At 37.7% G+C, this 19722-nt stretch overlaps 1 protein-coding gene across 3 annotated transcripts in view; it reads right to left on the bottom strand.

Annotated features, from left to right (window-relative positions):
- The window catches only part of ABHD17B (abhydrolase domain containing 17B, depalmitoylase), a 54354-nt gene that overhangs the window by 17284 nt on the left and 17348 nt on the right, over positions 1 to 19722 (bottom strand). The window contains exon 1 of one of the 3 annotated variants that reach the window (XM_077907108.1): positions 3839 to 4254. The exons of the other annotated variants lie outside the window; for them this stretch is intronic. The gene's annotated coding sequence lies outside the window, so the exon portion shown is untranslated. Of the gene's footprint in view, positions 1 to 3838; positions 4255 to 19722 lie in introns of those variants that run through there. 3 annotated transcript variants of the gene reach the window in all.

Below are 19722 nucleotides of genomic sequence, written 5' to 3'. Positions count from 1 at the left end.
TGATAAGCCATTCTGTTTATCTATGACCCAGAATTCCACTCATGGGTAAGTACTCCAAAGAAATACTTGCAGAGATCCTTAAGCAATACATACAAGGGTGCTTGATCACTGCAGCATTATTTGTACCAGGGTATAGAAAGCAACATAGATTCCATCACCAGGTAATGACTTAAAGTAAATGTTTTGGATGCAGATAATGGAATATTAGGCAGAGTTAGAAGTAGTGACTATGATTGGCTGGAGCTTAAAAATACCGTACTGGGTAAAAACGATTAAGCTGAGATCTACACTACCATTAATGTAAAATTACAACCACACATAAATATATATTTAAAGAGGAGTATCGGAGTAAATGCTTATGGAGGGGGAACCTGAAAAGAGATTGCAAAAAAAAAAAGTAAATGAAACACAAGTAGGGCTTATGCTCATAGATTGATGATGACAGTGTACCACGAAGTATACTGAGCTCCACAGGGCAAAAATCACATTTTGCTGGGATGCCTGGTGGCTTGCTCAATTAAGTGCCTGACTGCTGGTTTTGACCTCAGAATAGTGTGAAATCAAGAGAAACCGAGTTGGGCAGAGACAGAACCCACCTCTGGCTCCATGCTCAGTGGGGTGTGGGCTTGAGATTCCCTCTGTCCTTTTCCCCCTGTCCCTCCCCTGTTTCATTTTCTCTCTCTCTCTCTCCCCTCCCTCCCCACCTCTCTAAAATAAATAAATCTTCAAAAAAAAATCCTATCTGGTTGTTTACCACTGGGCCTATAGTGTCAAGCAGAACACCCAACACATAATAGGGTTTTTAATATTTTCTGGGTGAATGACTTAGTAAATTAATAAAATTAACTCAATTCTCTACACCTGAGAGATTCCCACAAAAGTTTACTAAATTATATTTTTAAAAGAAAGCAGATATGTTTTGTGATAATTACTTAGGTTTTTGTATGTGAGCAAAGTAGAAGCAGTATAATAAAAACCTATGAACCTAGCTTGGGGTGAGGGGTGCAGGTGGGAAAAGCAGAGCTAGTTACCCAGAATCATTCAGTGTCAGGAAGCACAGAAAAGGACAGTCTTCTAGGGAGGAAGAAATCTTGCCCCTCTCAAAATCAATTCACAAATAAAGGGTCAACTGAATGTTAAACAGATGGTCCATTGTGAAAATTAAGGTTTTCCTTTTGGCAGGAGACTCTTAAAGTTACTTCACTTATAGCAGGAGCAATTTCCTAAAATTGTATGAATTAATAATTTAAGAACCTGCTTCTCCTGATAACTTTTCCCTGCACAATGACAAAGGAAAAAAAGATGAACATCTGAGTCCCTTCTCAGCAAAACAGGAAAACTAAGGTTAAAAAAGGTCTCTAGGGCAGCCCCGGTGGCTCAGTGGTTTAGCGCTGCGTTCAGCCCAAGGTGTGATCCTGGAGACCTGGGATGGAGTCCCATGTCAGGCTCCCTGCATGGAGCCTGCTTCTCCCTCTGCCTGTGTCTCTGCCCCCACTCCCCCGTGTCTCTCATGAAGAAATAAAATAAAAATCTCAAATAAATAAATAATAAAGTCTCTAAATAGAATGACCTACTATATTGCCTTCCTCTCTTTTGACAGATTATTGAAATGACTCTTGTCAATACCTGATGTAATAACAGTTTAGTGAAAAAAAAAATCCCCTTTTATGTCCTTTCTAATAGTTTCTTGGTAATGTATATCAATACACATTACCACCATCTAAGAAGGACAATTGTTTCTTTTAGGGTTCAAGTTGTTGTAATGAAGAGAACTAGTCTTCAGTCTTTTTAGAGAAAACATTTTTAAAATGCTTAAATCTCTTCTTCATTTTGAGCAATATTTTGACTACTGTGCTCTAAGTAGGATCTATGCTGACTTAAAGTCTTACCCAATTTGGAGCGTAAGTAGGTATGTAATAAACCACTTAAATTTTGATATACTAGACTTCAGGTTAAGAACGACATTCGAAAGTCAAAAATGAATTGCTTTGAATTTGGCTTCATTCATGGATAAATCTGGGAAAGTACTATTACCCATCCAGTTTTATAGAAGTCAGGATTTATCATGTCACTTAGAAAATCTCCAAATGATTCCAGTTAGTTAAAGGCACATCTACTTAGCAGTCAGATTTCTGGAAGTCTCAATGACTCAGGATAACAATACCTCCAAGAGATTATTTTTTTTTTTAGTAAACAAATCTCTAAGCATTCAAAAATGAAAAAGAATTGAAAATGAGAGTTTGCATAAAATGTAAAAGACTGATTCGACACCATTTAAAAAAACAAACTCACTTTTTAAAAAGATTTATTTTAGAGATACAGAGTGTAGTGTAGAGGGGAGGGGAACAGGGAGAGACAGAATCTCAAACAGATTCCCCTGTTAAGTGTGGAGCCCAACATGGGGGTTGATCCCATGTCTGAGATCATGACCTGAGCCAAAATCAAGAGTCAGGTGCTTAACTGACTAAACTATCCAGACACCCCTAAACAAACTTACTTTTGATTTTTATCTTTGGTTATAAAAATTAAAGCCTGATTTTTAAAAAATAAACTTATATGGGATCCCTGGGTGGCGCAGCGGTTTGGCGCCTGCCTTTGGCCCAGGGCGCGATCTTGGAGACCCGGGATCGAATCCCACGTCAGGCTCTCAGTGCATGGAGCCTGCTTCTCCCTCTGCCTATGTCTCTGCCTCTCTCTCTCTGTGACTATCATAAATAAATAAAAAATTAAAAAAAAAGAAAAAATTAAAAAAAAAATAAATAAATAAAAAAAAAATAAACTTATAGAAGAAACAAAACAAAAAATTAGATTTACAGCAGAGCTTAACACCAAAGAGACAAAGTAGATTTTTAATTATTAACAGCAGTAAGTAGGAAAGATCAGAATGGACCAAAGTCACAAGTGAAGGCAAAGATATTCCATTGTGAAAAAGCAGGGTGAAAAATCTGACATTAGGTCAATTCTGTTCAATGGGGCCATGAATGCAACATATCCCAAAGACGGACCTAAAGGAAATCACCGTAATAGTACTATGCAAAGATGGTCAATTATATAATAGCTCAGTAGCCCTAGAGGTGTTATCAATACCAAAATAAGGAAAATTAAACTTACTTCAATATCCTTTATGGGTACCAAGTATATAACGCATACAAAGAAGCAGAATACTCATTCACCTTTAAAGGAGTTTTTGGCAGCATGCTCCTTTTTCAGTCAAGACTGAATCCAAAATACTTAAAACTATCAAAATAAGTGCAATTTAGAAACTAGGTGTTTAGTATATATTCTAAAACACATTTTTCTGGGATGTCTGGGTGGCTCAGCAATTGAGTGTCTGCCTTTGGCTCAGGGCCTGATCCCGGATTCCCAGGATCGAGATCCACATTGGGTTTCTTGCAAAGAGCCTGCTTCTCCTCCCTCTACCTGTGTCTCTGCCTCTCATTGTCTCTCATGAATAAATAAATAAATAAAATCTTTATTAAATAAAATAAAACACATTTTCTACCTTGGGGCACCTGTGTGGCTCTGTTAGTTGGGCATCTGCCTTTGGCTCCGTTGTGATCCCAGATCCTGGGATGGAGCCCCACGTGGTCTCCCTGCTCAGCAGGGAGCTTGCTTTTCTTTCTGCCTCTCCCCCTGCTCATGCCTGCTCTAACAAATAAGTAAAATCTTAAAAAAGAAAATAAATAAATACAAGTAAGATTCTAGAAATACTTAGTAATTGTGCCAATGAGTCACCTGAAAACACCCTAAGAAACGTGGTTTTATTGGTATATTGAATAAATGCCCTAATAACTGAGTTTAGAAAAGTTTAGGAGTTTCCCGAGTGGTAAAGACTTACCAGGCACTGTCAAAATAAGATTCCTTTTCACCAAGGATGAGAAGAGTTGGGGTTAGACATACAAAAATAGTTGAGGTAAAGAGGACAAGACAAGCATCTACCAGTTATCAGAAGTCTTAATCCTAGCATTTAGTTAGGAACCTAATTTTTTAGTTAAAAAATCAGCAGTAAGAATCAGAAGTGAGGAAGTTGGAAAGCCTATAAGCTATGCTAAACTAATTTATACCAGAAGTCCTAACACAGGTCAATGTAACTGCTTCTATATTCATGTTTTCCCTCAGTTTCTTAATACTACATTATTACAGAAGCCATTAGCTACAAGTAGCTACTTAAGTTAGTTAAAATTAAATATTCAGTTCCTCAGCCACACTAGCCACATATGACTAGTGTCTACCAAACTGTATAGTGTAGAATGAACATTCCCATCATTGCAGAATGCCCTTCTGGGCAGTCCGGAACTAGAATCTTTCAAACCGAGGCAATCCAGAACAAGAGTTTTCATTCTTCCTATCCATGTCAGCTTGAAATGTTAGAGCTCTTTCCTTCCTGGTACATACACGGCAAGGTTTATAGATCTTCCTATTGAACACTGTAAATGACACAGAACTAAGTGAGATTACCTACAAAGTACTTCTTTATAAGAATGCATTTTGACAAAAACATTGCAACATCTAACCCAATCAATTTCTTTTTTTAAAGGGTGCAAGTATGGGAAAGGGGGAGAGAGAGAAGCTTAAGGAGGCTCCACACCCAGCATGGAGCCTGATGTGAGGCTTAATCTTACAACCCCAAGATCATAAGCAGAAATCAAGGGTTGGAGACTTACCAACTGAGCTACCCAGAAACCTCTTTTTATTTAAATTGTACTTATTTAACATACAGTGTAAAACTAGTTTCAGGTGTACATTATAGTGATTTAACACTTCCATATAACACCCAGTGCTCCTCACAAAAAGCATGCTCCTAAATTCCCATTACCTATTTCACCCATCCCCAATACCTACCCACCCCTGGCAATCAGTTTGTTCTCTGTGGTTAAGAGTCTGCTTCTCGGGCAGCCCTGGTGGCTCAGTGGTTTAGCTTTCAGCCCAGGGAGGGATCCTAGAGACCCAGGATTGGGTCGCGTGTCGGGTCCCTGCATGGAGCCTGCTTCTCTTTCTGCCTCTCTAAAAATGTCTTTCATGAAGAATTTAAAAAAGAGTCTGTTTCTTGGTTTGCTCCTCTTTTTTCCCTTTGCATGTTTGTTTTGTTTCTTAATTTCCAAGAGTGAAATCATATGGTATTTGTCCTTCTCTGACTTATTTCACTAAGCATTATTCTAACTCCACTTACATCATTGTAAATGACAAGACTTTCATTCTTTTTCATGGCTGAGTAATATTCCATGATGTGTGTGTGTGTGTGTGTGTGTGTGTGTGTGTGTGTGTGTGTGTACGCACACCAGATCTTTATTTATCATTTAGGGATACTTGGGCAGTTTCCTTAATTTGGCTACTGTAGATAAGGCTGCACATATCTCTTTAAACTCATATTTTTGTATTCTTTGCATTTAACCCAATTCTAATGTAAAAGCTATTTTATTAAAAAGGAGCAAAGCAGGAGCAACTGGGTGGCTCAGTTGGTTAATCATCTGCCTTAGGCTTGGGTCATGACCCTGGGGTCCTAGGATGAGCCCTGAATTGGGCTTTCTGCTCAGCAGGGAGTCTGCTTCTCCCTCTCCTCCACTAATAAATACTCTAATAAATAAAATATTTTTTAAAAATGAGGAAAGCAAACCAATTAGGACAACTATACATTTTAACGCATGCCTTTGATATGTCAAAGTGATTCACACTCTTGAAAGGTTCTTCATATGCTGCAGCTGCAAGCAAACCATAAGAAACTATAAAAACATTTGTGACTATTAGTTAAGTAAGATCTGAATGTAGCCCATACAGTATTCTGAACACCTACAATCCTGATTATCCACTTAAGCAAAGACCAAACAAGCAAATCAAGCCTTCCTAATGATTAAGTAGGACAGGTTGTTCATTTTTACATATGTCAGTATTAGACTCCTATAAAGCTTTTCGTAACTGGGAAGGGATTATAGCTTAGCTTTCAAAATCAAACCTGTCCATGTTGCTGAGCATAAACTAAAATATGAACAGGCACACATTTTTCTCCCTTAATTATAATTTTTTGGCTCCCCTCCTGACTTTCCAAAACATGCTTATCCTTAAAGTTCACAGAAAAGCTAACCATAGTATATTGGGAGAGACATTCCACAAATATGCATTATTCTCTCCTCTATTTATAAGAAGTTTAAGATATTTTCCTAGGAAACTGCTCAGATGAACATCTACTCAATGTATTCCACAACATATAATACCCATCTATAGCACAATATGATCTAAATGAAGTAGTCACAAATTCAGCAAGTTTAAGGATTATTGCTGATTATAATGATGAACACAATCTTTTTCAAAAACAGGACTGCTATTACTGATATCTTAATTTAAATTTCTAAGAGTTGGGATCCCTGGGTGGCGCAGCGGTTTGGCGCCTGCCTTTGGCCCAGGGCGCGATCCTGGAGACCCGGGATCGAATCCCACGTCGGGCTCCCGGTGCATGGAGCCTGCTTCTCCCTCTGCCTGTGTCTCTGCGCCTCTCTCTCTCTCTCTGTGACTATCATAAAAATTTAAAAAAAAAAAAATAAATAAAGTAAAAAAAATAAATAAAATAAAATAAATTTCTAAGAGTTAAAAAAATTTCAAACCACATAGGAGGTTTATTTTTTTATTTTTTTTATTTTTATTTTTTCACATAGGAGGTTTAAAAAAACACGAAAGTCTCACTGTTAGGCTAAAATAAGGACTAATTAAAAGTCAATCAAAGAATTCAGTTTCCTAGATAATCTCCCCAACTAAGAAGACTAGAGTTTTACATGATAAGACCATTTTCGAAGGAATAAGACTAAACTGAACGAAAGATCCAAAGATCTGGGAGGTCCCATGGTGGAAATGGAGTGTAACTGTAGTGAGGGAGAGCTATCCCCTCTTCTATAAGTGGATGTCAACATGTACAAAATAATGAAATAACAGTTATCCAAAGATACAGAGGTAAACATCAAAAGAATCCTTCAGGGGTGCCTGAGAGGCTGTCAGTTAAGCTTCTGACTCTTGATTTTGGCTTAGGTCATGACCCCAAAGTCCTGGGATTGAGCCCTACATAGGGCACTGTGCTCAGCCCGGGGTCTTGCTTGGGATTCTCTTGCCCTCTCCAGTTGCCCCTGCCCCCCTGCTTGTACATGTGTATTCGTTCTCTCAAATAAGTAAAACCATTGGAAAAAAGAAAAAAAAAAAAGAAAGAAAGAAAGAATCCTTCAAAATAGGTGAATGCCACTGGGAAGAGATCTATCATCAAAGAGATAGAATGGGGGCCTGGGGTGGCCAATTTTCATAACTTTATTGAATTACTTGGTTTCTTAACCATGTGCTCTTATGAATTCAATAAAAATAAAACAAGAAATCTCCTCCCTAATTTCATCTCAAACTCAAACCACTTCAAATCTAGAAATTATAACCCTGGGTCATTTGTTTTTAGTTCTGGTGTTTACTACTGTACTCATATTTATCCTTTATTATAATGTATCATTATAAAAGATTCAGAGAATTCACCCTATTTTCTTCCTCCTCTACTCATTCTGATTTGTTATTTTTAGTTTTTATTGGTTATTTTAACAACTTTATTATACTTTAGTCTTCATTTCTTGTCCCATCAACGTGAAGAAGTTTCCACTGGCTCCCCATGTAATCATCTACCTAAATTTTGTATCATCTGCAGTTTGTTTTACAACTATTAAATTTTCCTGTTTTCTCTTTAGTTTGATTTTTAAAAACTGAGTAACAAAAGGTATTTACATTATTGACTGCCATCCAATCAATGGGATGAAATCCAGAGAATGTATAGTGATTTTATGTCACTTAATTTCAACTGAGGGTGTGTTTATACTTTGGTAACTGCTCAAAAATAAGGCATATATTTCAGTTTGCTTCATATTTGGACTTTCTGAAGTAACTAATTTTTCTAGAGGTTCTTTCAATTTTTAGAAAATTAAATTTTTTATATTTAAAATTATTAAATTGGGATCCCTGGGTGGCGCAGCAGTTTGGCGCCTGCCTTTGGCCCAGGGCGCGATCCTGGAGACCCGGGGTCGAATCCCGCATCGGGCTCCCCGTGCATGGAGCCTGCTTCTCCCTCTGCCTGTGTCTCTGCCTCTCTCTCTCTCTCTCTCTGTGTGACTATCATAAATAAATAAAAATTAAAAAAATAATAAAATAAAATAATTAAATTATATTTTATAAATAATATTTAACACATTCTAACTTATTCTTAAAATTTGTGCAACAGAATCCATGTTGTTTTTGAAGACATTCTTTTAAAAATTTTTTTTTTTAAATTTTTATTTATTTATGATAGTCACAGAGAGAGAGAGAGAGGCAGAGACACAGGCAGAGGGAGAAGCAGGCTCCATGCACCAGGAGCCCGACGTGGGATTCGATCCCGGGTCTCCAGGATCGCGCCCTGGGCCAAAGGCAGGCGCCAAACCGCTGCGCCACCCAGGGATCCCTGTTTTTGAAGACATTCTTATACCCCAGTGACTTCTGTTTTAATCTGAAACAATTATGTTCTAGGCCAGTTCACAGTAGTCTCCCTCCCAGGATTTCATTTTTCATCACATACTTCTGTTGTTTTTTAATCTCATGTTTTAACCTTTTAAAGGTGGGATTCTTTGGTTTTGCTGGAATATAATTCCAAGCACTATGCCCTCCTCCTTCTCAAGGACCTATGAAGCAAACCACATTTTTATGCATACTTTCAAAAACTTACTGGCCCACATCTTCTGGCATCCCATTGTGATGTCTAATACCTATCTGGTTTTTTTTTAAGTGATTCTCATCTCTTCCCACAAAAAATTTGAGATTTTCCTTTATCTTTAGCTCTGATGTTATTTTTTTTTTTCTATTTGTATTTAACAGTTCCTTTTGATCAAAAGCCCCAGGACTTTATTTATTCAGCTCAGAGAATTTTTCTTCATTCTTCTTCTTCTTCTTTTTTTTTAAATTTCCTCTCTGCCTTCTCTTTTCCTTTTTTTTTTTTTTTTAAAGATTTTATTTATTTATTCATGAGACACACGCACACACACACACAGAGGCAGGGACACCGGCAGAGGGAAAAGCAGGCCCCATGCAGGAAGCCCGAAGTGGGACTTGATCCTGGGATTCCAGGATCATGCCCTGGGCCAAAGGCAGGCGCTAAACCGCTGAGCCACCCAGGGATCCCTGCCTTCTCTTTTCCACCATGAATTCCTATTTAGGAATCCTAAGATTATCCATTATACCTATAAACTTCTCTCCTTTTTACCATCTCTTTCTTTCAGCTCTACACTCTAGGAAATTTCTTTATCTTACAGATCATTACTTTGGTGTTCTAGAGTGTAGGTTCACTTTTATTTTTATTTTTAAAAGATTTTAAATTTATTTTAGAGAAAGAGTGTATGCAAGATGGTAGTAGGGGCAGGGGGCAGGGAGAGGTGAGGGAGAAAGAATCTGAAGTAGACTCCACACTGGGAATGGGATGGACATGGGGCACTTGATTCTGTAACTGCAAGATCATGACCTGAGCCAAATCAAGTCAGCTGCTTAACCGACTAAGCCACCCAGGCGCCCCCAGGATCACTTTTAATGTTGGGACGCTGTTTTAGTTTTATGGTAACAATAACCTCTCAAATCTCTCTTAAAATACTAATGACGACAAATTTTTGCTGTTTTGTTCATCTGTGTTTCTCAGATAATGTTTATCCCTGTTTGTTCACCTTGGATTTTCATGGTGGGATGGCTTCTTCATTGACTTCATATATACTAGTAAAATAGAGTTCTTCTGAGAATACACTACTTTATGTGAGAATCAGACTCAAGCCTCAAATATCTCTTCCACAAACACACACACACACCCACACCCCACCACATACCTCTGCCTATAACACAAACAACTATTTTCTGTTTATTATGTTTAATGGGCCCAGAAGATACTTTACAAATACTCAAGAACATTTACAGCTTTAACTATTTGATCGAGTAAATGCAATTAGGACTTCTAACAAGTAAATTCTTCCATTGAGTACAGGGCAGGCCAGAAACCACTAACCTAAGAATTAAAGTGACCTTTCAGTTCTAGTTTTACTACCAAAAAGTTGGTGACTTTAGGAAAGTCAATCTCTTTAAACATAATGTTCCTTTCCCATAAATGAGAAGTTTGACTTTGGTATTAAGGTTTCTTCTAGTTCTGCAACTTTATACTAAGATGCTTTTCAATTCTCATACACTTCTGATTCACTCAATATTCCATAGCATGTAAATGAATAAAGAAATTTATAATCGGAAAAACTTGATATTCTCAAGGTTTCCCACCATCACCACTAAAATGAAGCACCTCAACAAGCACATTAATTTATTTTAGGCAAGTTCTAGTTAAGAAGTTGTAATTTGGAGCGGGTTATAAAGTGGAGGAGAGGGCAGCCCTGGTTGCCCAATGGTTTGGTGCCGCCTTCAGCCAGGGCGTGATACTGGAGACCTGGGGTTGAGTCCCAGGTTGGGCTCCCTGCATGGAGCCTACTTCTCCCTCTGCCTGTGTCTCTGCTTCTCTGTCTCTCATGAATAAATAAATAAATAATTTAAAATAATAATAATAATAATAATAATAATAAGGGCAGCCCCAGTGGCGCAGCGGTTTAGCGTCACCTGCAGCCTGGGGTGTGGTCCTGGAGACCCGGGATGGAGTCCCACATCAGGCTCCCTGCATGGAGCCTACTTCTCCCTCTGCCTGTGTCTCTGTCTCTGTCTCTCCCTCTCCGTGTTGTGTCTCACATTAATAAATAAAATCTAAAATAAATAAATAAATAAAATAAAATAATAATAATAAAGTGGAGGAGAGTCAATGTGTTTATGAGAGAGAGAGAGAGGGAGGGAGAGAGAGGGAGAGATAGATAGATTCCGGTTTCTCACAGCTCTACTTTCCAAAATGAGGGACTTCTTATCTCCTGGCCACTGTCGGGAAACAATGCTTCATTTCAAAAATTGTAGTAAAATACACATTTAAAGCATTTTTAAATGTTTACTTCTGTGACATTAAGTACATTTACACTGTTGTGCAAACATCACCACCAGTCTTTTCCAGACCTTTCATCTTTCCCATCTGGAACTCTATACCCATTAATCAATGACTCCTTGTTCCTTCCTTCCCTTAGCTTCTAGCAACCACTATTCTACTTTTGTTTCTATGAATCTGACTAGTCTAGGTATCTAAGTGGAATTATATACTATTTGTGCTTTGGAGACTGGATTGTTCCACTTAATATCTTCAAGTTTACAATGTTGTAGCACGAGTTAGAATTTTCTTTTCTTTAAAGGCTGAACAATATTCAAGGGCTCCAAAATGGCTCAGATTCCAAGTTGGTTTATGAACCACTAATACCAATTCCATCCCCATTTCCATGCTAACACATACTCCAGGAAGAGTGCCAAGCTTTCACAGAAACAAAATCATTCAACTCCACATTTAAGGCTTAGAGATAGAATTCTTTTACCAATGGCTGATAGGACAGACCTCAGCTCTTACTCTTTCTTGCAACAAACAACCTCTCAGTTTGAATTTTGGATTTGTATTAGGTCCTGTTTATTTTTACTTCATTATTAAAGCAACCCTCTGAAATAGGCAGTATTCATTCCCATTACACATCATTGCAAGGATATCTTCATCTGTCCTCCAGTAGCTGACACTGAATGGTAAATCTGTAAACTCCAGAAGTCTACTATAGATTAGGCATTGCTTAATTAAGACTCATTATGGGGATCCCTGGGTGGCGCAGCGGTTTGGCGCCTGCCTTTGGCCCAGGGCGCGATCCTGGAGACCCGGGATCGAATCCCACATCGGGCTCCCAGTGCATGGAGCCTGCTTCTCCCTCTGCCTGTGTCTCTGCCTCTCTCTCTCTGTGACTATCATAAATAAAAAAAATTAAAAAAAAAAAAGACTCATTATGTTAGGAGTTTTTGTGTAGTAGGCAGTATTGTTCTGTGAGATATCATCCATTTCTGACTTCTCAGGGACAGCTACTACCAAACTGTTTTTGCCTTTTTAAAAATGCTTTATTGAGGTATAATTGACCATAAGCTGCACATAATTAAAGTGCACAATTTGATTTTTTCTAATTCAAGTATAGTTGACTGTAGTAATTTATAAAAAGAGTTAAAACACAGGGAAAGAATAGCAAGAGACAATGGAGATCATAAAAAAAATCTTTAGGTAAAAAATATAACAGTAAATCCAATTATTGACTATAAGAAAAACAGAACTAATTTTTCTTTAGCACAAGAACACACCCCAACTAAATTATATGAAGTTAACATAAAACACTAGACAAGAAGTATGAAAGCAGATGATGAAAGGCCATTCTCAATCATGAATGTAAATGAAAAACCCTATGCAAACTATAAGTGAGTCTAGCATTGCATAAAGAAATATTACATTACCACAAAATTAGGGTTATTCCATGAATGCCACGTTGGTTTTGTAAAATTTATCCCATTAAAGGCTTTAGAAAACTAGAATAAGAAGGAAGGAAATTTCCCTAATCACTGAATGATATCCATAAAAATTCTGTAGGAAAATTTATACTTTTTTTTTTTAAGGATTTTTTTAAATTTTTATTTATGATAGTCACACAGAGAGAGAGAGAGCAGGCTCCACACACCGGGAGCCCGATGTGGGACTCGATCCCGGGTCTCCAGGATCGCGCCCTGGGCCAAAGGCAGGCGCCAAACCACTGCGCCACCCAGGGATCCCGGAAAATTTATACTTAAAAAAAAAAAAAAAAAAAAACACTAGCTCAGTGGTTAAGTGTCTGCCTTCCACTCAGGGAGTGATCCTAGGGCCCTGGGATCAGTCCCACATCAGGCTCCCTGCAGGGAGCCTGCTTCTTCCTCTGCCTATGTCTCTGCTTCTCTCTCTGTGTCTCTCACGAATAAATAAAATCTAAATATACTGTCAGTGTTTCACCATTAAGACCATGAGCTTACATGGTTATGGACAGTGTGCTGGAATGCTGGCCAGTGCAGCAAAGCAAGAAGAAGCAATAAAAGAATATAAAAATTTACAAAGTTGTTGTGTACTAGTAAGTCAGTACACAAAAACATTGCATTTCTATACATCAACAGAACTAGAAAATAGGATTTTTAAAAAGATGTAAACAGGGATACCTTGTTAAGGAATGCAGATAGTCAAAAGATTTCGGTTCTTTCCAAACTGATTTCTAGATTCATTGCTACTCATTGACATCCCATGGGAGTATCACTTAAACTCATTAATGTATCAAAGTTAATCCAAATGACAAATCCCCAAGGGTTGTTAGTATAGGTGTTACTGCAAACTGATGCCACCTTTGAGAAGTTTGGTGGTCCACCTCAGGCATGCTTCTAGAAATAGAAATTTGCTAATACTGAAGCATATATCCAAAGACTTCCTAGACTCTACATATTTAAAGCCCATTGAAATACATCACCTCTATGTAAGAAGTAAAATTTACCTTACCTTTAATAAAAAAGTGACCTCATCTTCAGAAGAAAGCAGCAAAGCTGTGAACATACACATGCCAATTCAGATCCCCCCCCTTTTTTTGCCATCTGGTGGCTAAAACCACTCTCTCTTCTTTCCTCTGATACATACTCTCATATTGTGAACTAACCTTTATTTTATCCATTCTTAGATTTTTAAAATTTTTTGGTTTTTGTATATGAAATGGGAAGATCTTTCATCTGTATTTTTCTTCTTCCACTGGACTCATGATACTCTCCACATCCACATTATAGCAAAACACTTCATTCTTACACTTTTTTTAGAGACAGAGAGAGAGCACACAAGTGTGCATGGGGGAGATAGAGAATCTTAACCAGGCTCCATGCTGGGTGTAGAGTCCAACATGGGGCTCAATCCCACAACCTGAGATCATTTAACTCCAAAATTAAGAGCATGAATTCTGGACACAAACTGCTGAATATGAATCTTGACTTTACTATATTTGTGATCTTGAATGTTAAGTATCTGCAATGAAAGATGTGTGATAAGGCTCAAAGCAGTAAGGAGAGACACCCTTGGGGTTAGTAAATAATTGGTGATTTACAAAGTAGTTCAGTTGATTAATTATATAATAAAGAAGAAACATTTTTAAGCCCCAAAAGTCCAGCTTCTTGAAACAGTATTTCCTGGGTCCTTCATATACATTTCCATACTTTTAGAAAATACCTTTTAGTAATACATAGAGTGGAAATTGGAACTTTTTAGTGATGATTCACCAAATACTACAGATATAAAATATCTAAAATTTTTTCAGTTTAGAGAGAGTAAATGTTTAAATTTAAATTTTTTGAAAATTTAAAAATATGAAGTTTTATTTTAGGAACTTAAGAAGTATTTTTGCTATAATCCAATATTGATCCGTAAGGTAGAAAAGTGCTACACTACCTTCCTTTGCAGTCTGGCTAATCTGAAGAATTTATCAAGCCCTTCTGCCTCTATAATACCGATCTTGCCAATATTCTAATGCTTAATGAATTGTTTCTTCTTTTTTCTTATACTACCCCAAATGGCAATGTATCAGGATACTGTGATATATTGCTCTCAGACTGGACATTGGACAAATCCGTATCTGGATAGTTCTGAGCTAGATACTATTTAATCAATTCCATGCAAAATCAGTTTGTGTATTATCAACTTAGGGTCAAACCTGAAAATTACCTTAGATACCACCGCTATTAAGAATATGGTTCTAGTGCTCACTTCAGCAGCACATATACTAAGAATATGGTTCTATGGCCCCTGAAACTATATGCAAAGTTTTTAGATGGGTCCTAAACACTTACTAACAGAATGACCTGAAAACAATCTTCTCAAAAATCTGGAAGATTGGGGATCCCTGGGTGGCGCAGCAGTTTGGCGCCTGCCTTTGGCCCAGGGCGCGATCCTGGAGACCCCGGGATCGAATCCCACATCGGGCTCCCGGTGCATGGATCCTGCTTCTCCCTCTCCCTCTGCCTGTGTCTCTGCCTCTCTCTCTCTCTCTCTCTGTGACTATCATAAATAAATAGATAAAAAAATAAAAAAAAATTGTTAAATAAAATCTGGAAGTTTAAGATTTCTGTAACATTAAAAAAAAATTCTGTAACATACTCATTTTATGCTTCTGAAGTCTTACCATGCACCCAATCTAGAATGACTACTGCATTTTAATTTTTATAGAGGTATCTGAAAAGCTTTAAGAACTCATCCCCTTTACACATATCTGATTTGTGGTTAAGATGGATTATCTCCAATGTTGCACAGGCTTTTCTGTCACAAATCAACCTGGATGTTAACCTACCTATACTTTGATTCTATAAATACTCTCTCTCCCATAATTCACTGCTATTTAATTAATATTCTCAGCTCTAGGTTACTTTGTACTTTGGAATTTCTACTTTGTACTCCTGACTTCCTTTTTCTCCTTTGGCACTGCACACAAACTAGGTTCAATTCTGGTAGCGGACTTTTTATTCTTGGTTTGGAGATATGCCTTTAACTGTGCATTAAGGAATATCCCTAGTCCTGTCACCCAGTGGAGGTTCCAGAGAACTTGGTCAAGACATGATACTTCTAAAAAATAGATTTACAGATACTGGGGAGAGGAGAGGGTTAGAATTTTAGTCTGTGAATATATATTTAGATGCCAGATTTTTAGAGTAAGGCTGCCAGCTTTTCATAGAAGATCTATATACTAAAATCATCATACTAGTATCAACAGAAGAAACAGGAATATACACATTCTCTTATCCTGAAAGACATATACAAACCCCTTCCTCAGAACAAGAGACTATCACTCCCTACCTTTTAAAAGGTAAAAAAAAAAAAAAAAAAAGCCAAATATCCTTCTCTGAGAAAACACTAAATGATGATGATGATGCCAGTGCTGCGGCAGGGCCCTGGAACGGGAGGCTACAGTAGAAGGCTTCTGCAGCAGCATCCGGGGTCAGGGTGGTGGCTGTGGTTAGAGCCGGCTGAGATCACAGAGTTTGAAGAGGCAACGTCGAGGACAAGGAATGGATCCTGTCACCAAGCTGGGTCGCCTGGTGAAGGACATGAAGATCAAGTCCTGGCGGAGATATATTTCTTCTTCCTGCCTGTTAAGGAATCTGAAATCACTGACCTTTTCCTGGGGTATCTCTGAAGGATGAGGTTTTGAAGATTATACTAGTGCAAAAGCAACCCCGTGTTGGCCAGTGGAACAGGTTCAAGGCATTTGTTGCCATCAGAGAGACTACGGACATGTTGGTCTGGGTGTTAAGTGCTCCAGGGAGATGGCCACTGCCATCTGTGGGGCCATGGTCTCAGTCAAGCTTTCCACCCACCTATGTGGCAAGGCTACTTGAAAAACAAGATCAGTAAGGCCCACATTGTCCCATGCATGATGACCAGCTGCTGTGGCTGTGCTTGTGCACCTCACCTCTGACCACAGGGGCATTGGCACTGTGCCTCAGCTCCTATGCCCAAGAAGCTACTGATGATGGCTGGTATAGATGACTGCTAAAACTCAGCCAGGAGCCACGCTGCCACCCTGTGCAACTTTGCAAAGGCCACTTTTGATGCCATTCCCAACACCTACAGCTGTCTCACCCTGACCTCAGAAAACAAACTATGTTCACCAAGTCTCCTTCTCAGGAATTCACTGACCATCTTGTCACGACCCATACCAGAGTTTATACAAACTGAGCCACCCAGTCTGTTAAGCATGACTTCAGCTCAGGTCATGATCTTATGGTCCTGGAATCGATCCCAGAGTTGGGCTCTCTGCATAGCAGGGAGTCTGCTTCTCCCTCCCTCCCTTTCCCTCTGCCTCCTCCACACCTCCTGCTCATGCTGTCTCTCTCAAATAAATAAAATATTAAAAAAAGTGAACTAAAGTCTGTTAAAAAAAAAAAAACAAACCAAAACGATAAATGTTAAGAATAAAAAGAAAACTTGAATAGAGAAAATTGATCAAGTTCCTGTATACATTTTGCATGTTGGTACAAAAAGGGTGTTTTTTCTGAGCTGAAGAAATCAGATTAGGTTAGGAATGTTCTATGTACCTCCTCCAGCAGCTATGGGCTGATTATATGGAAAACTTCTTAGAATGAAATAAGGTCTGGGATGTCTACTAGCAGGCTTCCACAAAGAAGTAGCAAACAGTAAGAAAACTTTGAGGTATTTCATAGGAAACACATAAATTTGTAACTAGAAGTAATTTTAAATGCCAATTAATGCTAATAGATTGATTTGCCCTTATCTAAAGATTAATCTAAGAAAAGCTACAGCTCTCTAAGCAGCAGCTCTAATAAGTTATAAAATTAAAAACAGCTGCCTTAGAAGACTTAACTGCTCTACATTAACTTCTTATAACCTTGTTATAGGAGATATGAAATCGACTAACAGAGAAATTACTTCCTAAGACATAAAATCAAGGCTATAACAGTGTGCCAAAGCTGGATAAAATCATGAGCCTCTGGTCAGAAGTGAGGAAGAAATGTCAACAATCATTTATTTTAAAAATCAGAAGAACAAAAAAAAAAAAAAAAAAAAAAAAAAAAAATCAGAAGAACATATAAAAAGTATAAACAATGACTACTGTCTAAATTTAACAAGGTATCAGGTTTCATCCCCCAACCTTAAAAAAAAATATCAGTAACTGATCTGTGGTATAGTATAAAGAACCCTGGTCTGTAAATTAGAAAAACTGGATTCTATCCTTATTTTGATACCAATTAGGTCTGAGACATTATAGAAGTCATTTTCCCCTGAATCTCAGCCTCCTTATTTCTAACAGCAAATGCTTGAGTTCATTGGCACTTAAAATTACATTCTAGCATATAGACTTCTTAACTTTGAATGTAAATATACAGTAGCTAAGAAGGGACTGATAGAGTGAATGTCTAAAGAGTAGAAACAGGGATCCCTGGGTGGCGCAGCGGTTTAGCGCCTGCCTTTGGCCCAGGGCGCGGTCCTGGAGACCCAGGATCGAATCCCACCTCAGGCTCCCAGTGCATGGAGTCTGCTTCTCCCTCTGCCTCTCTCTCTCTCTCTCTCTCTGTGTGGGACTATCATATATTAAAAAAAAGAAAAAAGAGTGGAAACAAAGTAATAATTTATTCCTCCCAAAACGGTCTTTGGATTTTCCAGTTTTCTTAATAAATGTACTTAGAGTCTAATCTTTGACAGTTACTTTTCTCCTCCATTTCTTTAGCTTTTATCTTCTACTTTAACATTCTGTTCAAAGACTCCTTTTGAGAGAAATTTCAATTGCCTTCCTTGTTACGAAAACATTCCACCGTCTTACAGGATAGACTGCAAATGGAAGTGGTCAAATTTACATGTGTATTATACATTAATTCTCAAAATAATAGGCTCTTCCACTAGGCCATTTCTGAAATATAACATCCTAAGAATGTTTATTTGGTGAAGGAGTAAAATTTCAGTTACTTAAAGTTAAGTCAGTATTATCCTACCACTTATTTAATAAAGCAGTGCAGAGAAGTAGGGCACATAGAAGTCTGTTTCAGCATACAAGAAATGAAACAAGACTACATGACTTCAGAGTAGATCAGAGTACAATTTCAACTGTTCCTACAAATATTAATTTTGAAAAAGGTATTTTTATCAACCATGTGGAAAGCAGAACCACAGAACTGCATAAGTAGCATGTAAATCTATTCCTCTTATCTATCAATCCCTTCTCTATATTTATAATATATAGGGCCCTTTTAGTAGGGATACAGGGGGATTACAGCATTTACACAGTCTCAATATAAGTATTATATTCCTTAACAAGATCATTGCCTCTCTTTACAAAGGTTGTGTAACAAGTCAGTCAATCCTTACTAATACGGCCTTCACAGTTTGTTACCAACAGTCTGTGGAGTCTGGTCATCTCCACAAACTGCCATTTCTACCACTTCCTTTTCCTCTATTTGCCAGCTGCTTTTCCTTAACTATACCCATCAGTAAGTAAAAACGAAGACATTACCACTACTCCTAGAGAATGTGTAATAAACACCTGTCACTGTACTTGTGCTTAATACCTTTCCTGTCCCAACAAATCAACATTTTGTCAATGTTTCTATAAACATGAAAATTTTACCTTTCGCATACATTTTCTTAAGGAGTACATAACACGAACTAGAATAATTACATCAAAGAAAAAAGGTTTAAATTCCCAATTAAAGAAAACAAATTTAATAATTAGGAGTCAGTTTAAATTCTCCAGACTTTGGGCAAATCCCTTAACTGTTCTGTTTCCTCCTGTGAAAACATAAGGTAACTGGCCTCATGTTCATTCAAGTCTCTTTGAATTCTAAATGCATTGCTCTTTTGTAAATTGGTAGTCAATACTTTAAATTTATTATAATCAATGAATATATAATTTATTATTAATAAATCAATGCTATACAGGGTTTTTTCATCTTGTAAAAATCAAGTACTATATACTGTGAGGTAAGTTTTAAGCTTCAGAAATCAGACAAAAGTAGGTATCAATAATTAGAAAAAACTGTGGACTTAGAACTTTAAACTAGATGTGATTTCCAAAAGCAGAGGGAAAACTTTCCAGGCTGGGAATATAATACAAGTAAAAGTGTAATAGAAAGAACTGAAGCAGAGAGTGCATGATAGAAAGAAAGGGAAAAAATTGGGAAAGGGAAGGATTAGATAAATCAATGAAAAATTTAAAAGCAAATCTCTCCGTTCAACAATGTACAGAAATCACTGTAGTTCCTTACACATGT

Source organism: Canis aureus, chromosome 1 (genome assembly GCF_053574225.1).
Source record: "Canis aureus isolate CA01 chromosome 1, VMU_Caureus_v.1.0, whole genome shotgun sequence".
NCBI lineage: Eukaryota > Metazoa > Chordata > Mammalia > Carnivora > Canidae > Canis > Canis aureus.
This window is presented reverse-complemented; position numbering and strand designations above follow the sequence as displayed.